The sequence below is a fragment of the Erinaceus europaeus genome, chromosome 18, assembly GCF_950295315.1.
Source record: "Erinaceus europaeus chromosome 18, mEriEur2.1, whole genome shotgun sequence".
Classification (NCBI taxonomy): Eukaryota; Metazoa; Chordata; class Mammalia; order Eulipotyphla; family Erinaceidae; genus Erinaceus; species Erinaceus europaeus.
The window spans coordinates 7500994-7511383 of record NC_080179.1 but is presented as its reverse complement, the minus strand read 5'-3'; positions in this window follow the sequence as shown (position 1 = coordinate 7511383).

Genomic DNA, 10390 nt, shown 5'->3' with positions numbered 1-10390 from the left:
CTTAACCAGAACCATGAAATTCAAAGCTCTGGACGTATCTCTAATAACGTGCCATTTCACTGGTGACGGAATATGCCGTTACTTAACTTTGGAGCTATGGATAGGGTGGAAACCCAAAATTGGCATTTCCTAGCTTCCTAGTCAAGTTGGTTTTCCAGGATGGTGAATCAATATACAAGGCAATCTGATACATGTATTTATCAGACTTTTGAGATTATAAGATACAGTTTTATTTTCTGAGTAAATGAAAAAAGTTGTTGAAAATAAAGCCAGTAGCTGAAAGCTCCGATTACAAGAGTACACACTGCAGTTATTTGAGGTATCAGTCACTTCAGCATCTGGTTCAAGGCCCTTTGTTTCCCATTATGAATCCTAAATTTAAAAAAAGTAGAAAAACATACAGAAAGACAACAATGAGATATCTTTTCCCACCGTGAGGATGTCAAGCATTATAAACGAAAGAAACGACTACTAAACAAGCCTTAGTGAGGATGTGAGGACAAAGGAACCTTCCTACACTGCTGGTGGGAATGTAAACTAGTCTTACCCTCATGGAAAAAGTCTGGAGTTTCCTCAGAATAATTCTTTTAATAAATTATATTTTATACTGAATTATCAGATATCAGGACTATTTTCGTACCCTCTTTATTTAATTCTGACTGGCACCGCTCTGCTCTAATTGTCAGTGCTGTCATGGACCAAGCCTGAAAACTATCACATGGATAATACATTTATATTATTCCCCTGCCCTTGATAAGCTATCTTCCATTCCTCCTATGAAGTTTTTATTTGTATACTTAAAGTCACTCCATACTGCTACTGATATTATAATGAAGGAGAGTAAAAAACTACACTAGCTTTATAGAAAATGGTTTCTACAATCAAGATTTGGGACTCCAATTTTAAACCATTACTCTTCTTGTTATAAGGCAGAAGATGGATGTTGATCACTGATTATTTTGGAGTCTGTGAGTTTGATTATCTCCTGAAAGAAATCTGAATTTCGGCTGTGACTGTCGAGAGCACATCTGGCAAACAGGATTAGTAAAATGTAAGTCATTAGACAAACCGCAAAGGGTCACAATGAAGCGTGTGCCCATGCCTCCCTGGGGGAGCACTGAGGCATGTTTGTCCTGCTGCTCTAATATGTCCTACATGATTTGTTAAGCAAACACAAGAATATGGAAGCAGATTTGTGTGAGCGTGCCAAGCTTGCCATCAGCCACTTCACCCATTCTCTCCTGTTTCCAGTCCCTGTCACAGCAGCAGAAGCAGAAGCTGACTGCAGCAATGACCTAAAGACGGCACAGTAGCCGGGAAGAATTATGAACGACAATAAAGTGCCTTACAGATGCCACACGAGAAGAACGCACAGAGGTGAAAACAATAAAAACAAACAAGGCACAGTATATTCAGATAAGGCCCAAATTAAAACTCCCTGAGTTATTTAGATGAGTGGCAGCTGCGTTTAGATGCACTAAGTAATGGACACAAACACTCTCGGTCAGACAAGAGGAAAACTGAATTGGTAAAGGGTAACATGGTTTGCCAGACCACACCATAAACTTGAAGCACAACTTAAGTCACACTGTGAGTATCGTAATTCCTAGCGTAATCCTCTTTCCACTGAAGCATGCTACCCATGCCCCACAGTCGTGACATGTTTTTTTCCATAGCCACTAAGCATTATGTTTGATATCTTGTTCCCTGAACAGTCACTGTGTAAGAAATTTAACTTATTGCTTGCTATATAAAATGAATTTATACTTTTGTTAAATTTCTCATTTTCTTAAATAAAGTATATAGTAATCTTAAAAATGATTATTTTTCTGGCTTTCTTTTCCCTTTCTTTTTTGATAGGACAGAGAGTTTGAGAAGGGAGGGGAGATAGACACCTGCAGTACTTGCTTCACCACTTGTGAAACGTCCCCCCTGCATATGAGATTAAAGTTCTTTAAGAATACATGTTGGGGGGGGGCGGGCAATAGCACAGCAGGTTAAGCACACATGGCGCTAAACTCAAGAACCGGCGTAAGGATCCTGATTCAAGCCCCAGGCTCCCCACCTGCATGGGGGTTGCTTTGCAAATGGTGAAGCAGGTCTGCAGGTGTCTATCTTTCTCTCCCTGTCTCTTTCTTCCCCTCCTCTCTCCATTTCTCTCTGTTCTGTCCAACAACAATGAAAGCAATAACAACAATAATAATAACAATAACAATGATAAAAAAGGGCAACAAGATGGAAAAGGTGGCCTCCAGGAGCAGTGGATTCGTAGTGTAGGCACCGAGCCCCAGAGATAACCCTGGAGGCAAAAAAAAAAAAAATACATATTGTCATCTTTTCTCGTGACAAGATCCTTTCTACAATTTAATCCTATCATAGTGTATGTATTATTTTAGGAATGAAAAAAATCCTAAATTTTAAGGTTGGAATGAGAGCTACCCAGTAGGAATACCCCTCCCATCACCTGTCCTGGCTCAAGCCTTGATACCACCTGGGAGGTGTCACTATTTCTGTCTCTCTATCTTGTGAAAAGCAACCCAGAGTAGATCAACTGCATATGCAAGAGACTCTCATCCTGTATATAAAACACACAAAGAAAGCAACAACAACAAAAACTAGATTTCCTTAATATATTTTCTTAAATAGATATACATAGAAACTTCCATTTCTTACACTGCCTTTATCTCTATTGGAACCTGCAGTTCAATTTTTTATTTTATTTATTTTATTAGGGGGATAACAAGTTACAGTTCCTTTGTTTACACATGCCTATGGTCCCTCAGGTTTCCGCAGTAGATGCCCTACCTCACTAGGGGTAGATAGAAATAGGTTGGGGGTAGGGATCAATCTGACTATGCCCATGTCCAGCAGAGAAGCAATTATAGGAGCCAGAACTCCTACCTTATGAACCCCCCAAAAAAACCTTGGTCCATACTCCCAGAAGAGGAGAAATGTTAGGGGAAGATGTCTAGATGGCTGTAAAACCCAGTTCCATCAACCCAGAGATAGAAGAGGAAAAAGAAAGACATTCAGAAGTAGTAATAAGTGTAGGTGTAACTTAAAATGGAAGAGAAGGCAGGACCATGGAAAACATGGGAAAATATAGATAGATAGATAGATAGATAGATAGATAGATAGATAGATAGATAGATAGATATAAACAGATAGTTATAGAAATAATAGCCCATATCTGTGACCTTGGGAGAATTACCACCGTAATTTCCAATGGAGGGAAGGGGGACACAAAACTCTGGTGGTGGGAAAGGTATGGAATGTAGCACCCCGGTTATTTTGTAATTTTCTAAATCACTAATAAAAAATCATAAATAAGTACTTTGTACTTAATAAGCCTATTTGAAACAGAGCTCTGCTCATCAGTACTATCATAAATTAGTATCTCCTGACCAACTGATCTCAAGCTGTTTCTCAGAGTTTGATTATGTAAATCGGAAAACTCCCTGCTGAAGAATAACCATTAATATCCATGTTTGTACTCTGTACCTTCCTCTATAGAACTATATGAAGTTGGTGGGAATGATAGCAGACTGGTCATGCAAAAAAGACTTTCATTCCTATGGCCTCCAAATCCCAGGTTCAATCCCTCACACCTAAGCTCTGGGGGAGTCTATGTATCTTTCTTTCTGAATCTCTCACCCATTAAAAGAAAACAGATAATATATTTTTTAAATGTCAAAAAATATCTTAAGCATAAATTAAAATATTTCATCGGAGACATACAGATTTAATTAATAGAGGGAGATTATGATTATATTTACATATTGCATTTTATGTTATCTTTATTCATGCATAACTGTAACCTTCAGATAGAAGTAGATATATGTTAGTAATTATTTTATTAAAATTTAAACACCTTGTGCAATGCAATCAAACATTAATATGTAGTAAATATATACATGTATGCATTTACTCAACATTTTTAAAGTGTCAACGAGAATTTATTTCAGTTAGCAAAACTTCATGACTACTCAATTTTTAATATGTCATGATAAATTGAGACTGTCATTAGAACTTTTGGATACTTCTGATTCAATTTCGAGGTGATATTACATCGAGAAGTTATTCAGTCATGAAGAGACACATGAAACATATGTTAAACTGTTATGCTTAATATGCATAATGAAAGAATATCCCAGGAGCTGGACTATCTAGACTACTGATACATTGAAAGATGAGAATAAAATATAATTCATTAATTATTTTCATCTCTCTAGATTTAAGAGACTGTTCGTATGAATTAATTCTGCCGTCATGAGAGTATAGTTCTGATTTATTTAAAATTTTACTAATACAAAGGGCCAGATTCTAACCCAATTTGTTGTAATAATTGATAGTACTAATTTCCAATGATTTTCATAAGACTCCAACATCCTAAAATTTTACCAATGTAAGGACTGGTTTTCAATATGTAATTGTTTTTCTATAATTAAGTGCCTACAAAATTAATGATTTCAGTGACTATCAAGTTTGCCCAACACAAAATGCATTAAATTTTAAAATAAACAAACATAAAACATGTGTTCCTGACATTTTGATCATCAGAGACTTACAATATTTGAAATAAAGTATCCATGTAAATGAGGGCATATAGAATATGTAATTCTTACATGACAGACTCTCTGGGAGAAATTGTTTTACATTATTTGTGTTTATGTCTGCATATTTTCACCAGAAACAATATTTTAAATTCGGTTAGCATTTTGAAAAGACTTTCCCTTGTCATATTGCTTAGTGATTTATAAGACTATAAGTTAATATTAATTAACAGCATTCCTGCCACCAAAGGTCTGTGTCCCTAACCTCAACAACCCCTACAGTGGAGCTGAAATATCTACCCTCCCCCACCCTCCAGAGTTCTTTCTTTTTCTTTCTTTCTTCCTTCCTTTCTTCCTTCCTTCCTTCCTTCCTTCCTTCCTTCCTTTCTTTCTTTCTTTCTTTCTTTCTTTTTTTTTTTTTTTAAATTTGGTGCAATACTCCAAACTCAGTCAATTTCTGCTTTGGTTCTTTCTCCCTTTCTGTTCTTCTTTCTCCACTTTTTTAATTGTTTGCCCTATTTTTACTTCAACTTTTTTTTTCTGGCCCTGGTATATTATTATTCTCAGAGAGAGACCTGAGACTTGCTCAGCTCTGGCAACCGAGCAAGTGCACCCCGGCAATGCCAGGGGTCGAACGTGGGCCCTCAGGCCTGCCAGTCCTGCGCCCTAACCACTGAGCTACCTCCCCCGCTGGCTTCTGTACTTTAACTTCTCTGCTCTCTGGTCTAGGGGACAAGGCCCAGGGCACAGGAAAGCAGGGCGGCCACTCACCTCTAGGCTCCCAGAAGAGCTGCGGGGAGTCGGGCCCACCTTCCAGCACAGAGAGGGCGCTCAGCGGGCTCTAGGGCCGCGGGCTGGCACCCAGGAAGATGGGCTGGAGGGAGGGTGCCCCGCCCAGCCAGCGAGCACTGCAGCTGCCTGTCCTTGCAGGGCTCAGGGGGCTGGTCCCAGCAAGTGCTGCCACAGCGGCTCCTTCAGGCGGGAACCTGCACTGCAGACAACGCCCAGTGAGGTCCTGTGAGCCTTAAGCCGTGTGCTCAGCCCCGCGCAGTTACGTAATTGAAACTGAAGCCACAAAGTCCAGACACACAGGATTTAAGGCTAAGATTGGCCCTATTAATAATATACTACCTATTATTGATGTCCACCATCACTGAAATAGTCGAACTCGTGAGGTACTATAAGAATGACTATCTTAAAATTGACTCTACTCTTATCTGAAAGATTAAACTGGGGGCCGGGTGGTGGCACACCTGCTTGAGCACATGCATTCCAGTGCATAAGGACTCGGGTTCGAGGCCCTGGTCCCTACCTGCAGAGGAAAGCTACACAGTGGTGAAGTAGTGCTGCAGGTATCACTCTGTCACTTTCCCCTCTCTATCTAACTCCCCCTTCCTCTTAGTTTCTGATGGTCTCTATCCAGTGAAATCAATAAAGGTAATAACAATTTTTTTAAAAAAAGAAAAAAAATTAAACTGGAAATATATTTAAACAGTGTCCTTCATGTCATATTTTATGATTATTTGCGCTATCATCTACATATATTCTTATCTATCATTCTTCCTACATACCTACATATATATATAGAGAGAGAGAGACGTAGGAGTACAATTTTGCATATCTTTTCCTATGCAGAAATGTCTCACAACTTTTCCAACAATCCAATACTTTACATTTCAAAAAAATAATGTAAGGATAATGTTTAAGAGGGAAAGATAGGTCACGTGTTATGAAAAGATACTGGATGGTCCTTACCAGCTTCTCTGTTGTGTGTGTGTATGCTTCTCTGTGTGTGCGTATGTATGTATGTGTGTGCACATGATATTTAATGATTAAGAAGCAATTGAGCAGGCCAAGTATTTAGATCAGCCCTGGGCACTACTGACCTAGGAGGTCTAAGCAATATAATTCTCATCCTCAGCACTTAAAATATCACTGGGCACATAGGACCCTCAAAGAGCCTTCAAGTAGTCAAAGCTCAGAGTCTTGTGGTAGAACTTCATCTGTAATATTTAAAATGACACAGACAAAATGCATGGAGCAACGTGTGAGGGAACTGTTAGATGTTACAAAATGAACAGGAGAAAAACAGGGTCTTTCCCTACCAGCCAGACAGGAGTATCTTCTGATGGGTGGGATATTTATAGAGTACTTAGGAAGGTCTTGTTACAGGACTGAACAATTTACAGCAGATGGGGAATTACTCAGGTCTTTAAAAACTGTATTTTTTAAAAGATTTATTTACTTACAGTTGGCAAACTAGCTCACCTGAGAAGATTTAAACCCTAGCTCACCTGAGAAGATTTAAACCCAGCCTCCACTGCACTGGGACAAGTTTCAGTGCTGTCGTGTCTCTTCTTTGGTCTCTTTCTATCTGGAAAAAAACATGAATGCACAGTGATGAATTTTTCCTTCTCCTTCATTATCCCTCCACTTCATTCCAACCACATTTCATCATTAATTCAGGAACTGTTAACTGTTCATATGATTTCATGCCATAAAGTCTTCCAGATCTACGATCTCACCTCTACAGATCTGCTTTCCTTATTTTAACCACAGTGAACTTTTTCTTAAAGCCCTTCAACAAGTTATCATGCATGTATGCCTAGCTTAGGTCAACAGAAACATACAAGTATGTTAGTTATAGACTGTCTCTCTCTCTCTCTCTCTCTCTCTATATATATATATATATATATATATATATATATATATATATCTCCAACAGTGCATATCTGCTCTTTGCCCAGACTTCCAGTACTAAGGAATGCTAAATTACTAATCTCTCACATACATATACAGGTATAGTTTAATGATGTTCTCTCAAATATTTATAATGTATGGTCTTAACCACCAGGCTCAGTAATTCATTCCACACCCCAATAACATAAAATAATGGGTCTAGTCCTAATTTCTGGGGGGAAAAATCACATATAGCATCTGTTTTCAAATAATGTAGTCTATTAGCACTTTGAAGACAGTTGTCATGCTTTACTCTTTTATCCCCAGTCCCCACATCAATGATTGACACAAAGAAAAGGAAGTTCTTTATGGGGAGGAGTGGGGGCAGGTGGCAGTGCACTGAGTTAAGCACACAAAGCACAAATCTAAAGGATCCAAGTTCAAGCCCCCAGGTCCCCACCTGCAGCCATCACGGGCATTTCACAAGTCATGAAGCTAGTCTACAGGTGTCTATCTTTCTCTCCTCTCTCTATGTCCTCCTCGTCTCTCAATTTCTTTCTGTCATATCCAATAAAAACAAAAAATGTCCTCACCATTTTTGGATGGGGTTATTTGTTTTCTTGTTGTTGAGTTTGGCAAGCTCTTTATATATTTTGGTTATTAAGCTCTTGTCTGATGTATGGCATGTAAATATCTTCTCTCATTCTGTGAGGGGTCTCTTGGTTTGGGTAGTGGTTTCTTTTGCTGTTTAATTTTAATTAAACAGCTTTTTAATTTGATGTAGTCCCATAGGTTTGTACTTGCCTTAGTCTTCTTTTTTTTAATTTTTTATTATCTTTATTTATTGGATAGAGACAGCCAGAAATCAAGAGGGAAGGGGGGATAGAGAGGAAAAGAGACACCTTCAGCACTTCACCACTTGTAAAGCTTTCCCCCTGCAGGTAGGGACTGGGGACTGGAACCTGGGTCCTTGAACATTGTAACATGTGCGCTCAACCGGGTGCACCACCACCAGGCCCCTCTTGCCTTAGTTTTCTTTGTAATTGGATTCGTTTCATTGAAGATGTCTTTCAAATTTATGAAGAGAAGAGTTCTGCCTGGGAAACTGGGAAATGTTATGCATGTGCAAACTATTGTATTCACTGTCATATGTAAAACATTAATCCCCCAATAAAAGAAAAAAAAATAAAATAAAAAGGAAAATGGCAGCCAGGAGCAGTGGATTCGTAGTGCAGGCACTGAGCCCCAGCAATAAGCCTGGAGGCAAATAAAAAAAATGGAGGGGAAGGAATGTAGGGAAAAAACAAGGCAGGCAAAGAGAGGAGGCAAGGAGAGAGAGGGCTGAAGACAATATAGCCAGAAAGCAGAAGACTCGAAGAGGGGAAAGGGCAGGAGGAAAACTCTGGGCCCCTGTAAGAACCAATGTGCGTCAGATGGGACCTAGAGTCAGGAATAGTACTCATGTGTCAACAGTTGTACTGTGAACATTTAATCCTCTGATTAAAATGACAAAAAAATTAAAAAGAAAAAAGAAGAAAGTTTACGGGAGTCAAAGGATGGGTCACAGTGTAGCAGGGGTTTGGACCTCACGAACTCTGGCTAAGCCACTCTGCCCTCAACATACTTATCCTAGGAGACAGAAGAAATGCAGAGTCGGGCAGTAGCGCAGCGGGTTAAGCGCAGGTGATAAGCGCATGTGGCACATAGCTCAAGGACCAGCTTAAGGATCCGGGTTCGAGCCCCCGGCCCCCCACCTGCCGGGGGTCACTTCGCAAGCGGTGAAGCAGGTCTGCAGATGTCTGTCTTTCTCTCCTCCTCTCTGTCTTCCCCTGTTCTCTCCATTTCTCTCTGTCCTGTCCAACAACAACAGCTATGACAACAATAACAACTACAACAAACACAACAACAAGGGCAACAAAATGGGAAAAACATAGCCTCCAGGAGCAGTGGATTTGTGGTGCAGGTATGGAGCCCCAGCAATAACCCTGGAGGCAAAAAAAAAAATCCAAACTTGACCCATTTCATTCAAGTTTGCTTTAACTGAGAGGTTTTGTTTATGTGCTTGTTTGTTTGATGGGGAGATAACTGGACTGTCAGCTTTTAGGCAAAGCCTCTGGTAGTCTGGTTCAGGCCTTGTAACCTCGCCACTTCTGTGCTGAGCATCCTCCCGCACACCTACTGCGCGCACCCGACACCTACTGCGCGCACCCGACACCTACTGCGCGTACCTGACACCTACTGCGCGTACCTGGCACCTACTGCGTGCACCTGGCACCTACCGCGCGCATCCGGCACCTACTGCGCGCACCCAGCACCTACTGCGCGCACCTGGCACCTACTGCGCGCACCTGACACCTACTGGGCGCACCTGACACCTACTGAGTGCACCTGACACTGCGCGCACCTGGCACCTACTGCACGCACCTGACACCTACTGCACACACCTGACACCTACTGCGCACACCTGACACCTACTGCGCGCACCTGGCACCTACTGTGCGCACCTGGCAAGTACTGCGCGCACCTGGCACCTACTGCGCATACCTGACATCTACTGCGCGCACCTGGCACCTACTGCGCATACCTGACACCTACTGTGCGCACCTGGCACCTACTGCGCACACCTGGCACCTACCGCGCGCACTTGACACCTACTGGGCGCACCTGACACCTACTGAGTGCACCTGACACTGCGCGCACCTGGCACCTACTGCACGCACCTGACACCTACTGCACACACCTGACACCTACTGCGCACACCTGACACCTATTGCGCGCACCTGGCACCTACTGTGCGCACCTGGCAAGTACTGCGCGCACCTGGCACCTACTGCGCATACCTGACATCTACTGCGCGCACCTGACACCTACTGTGCGCACCTGGCACCTACTGCCCACCTGACACCTAATGAGCGCACCTGGCATGTACTGCGCGCACCTGGCACCTACTCCGCGCACCTGGCACCTACTGCGCACACCTGGCACCTCCTGCGCGCACCTGGCACCTGTGGCCTGCGCGCACCTGGCTAGTGTGGGAGGACACAGGCCTCTGAAGGCGCCGCCCTGGCCCAGCTGGTTCTGAGCCTGGAACGCGGCGAGGGTGGAGCCTCCGGACGGCGGTTACCGGCCAGTCGAGGTCCAGTCGCGACGACGAGCGC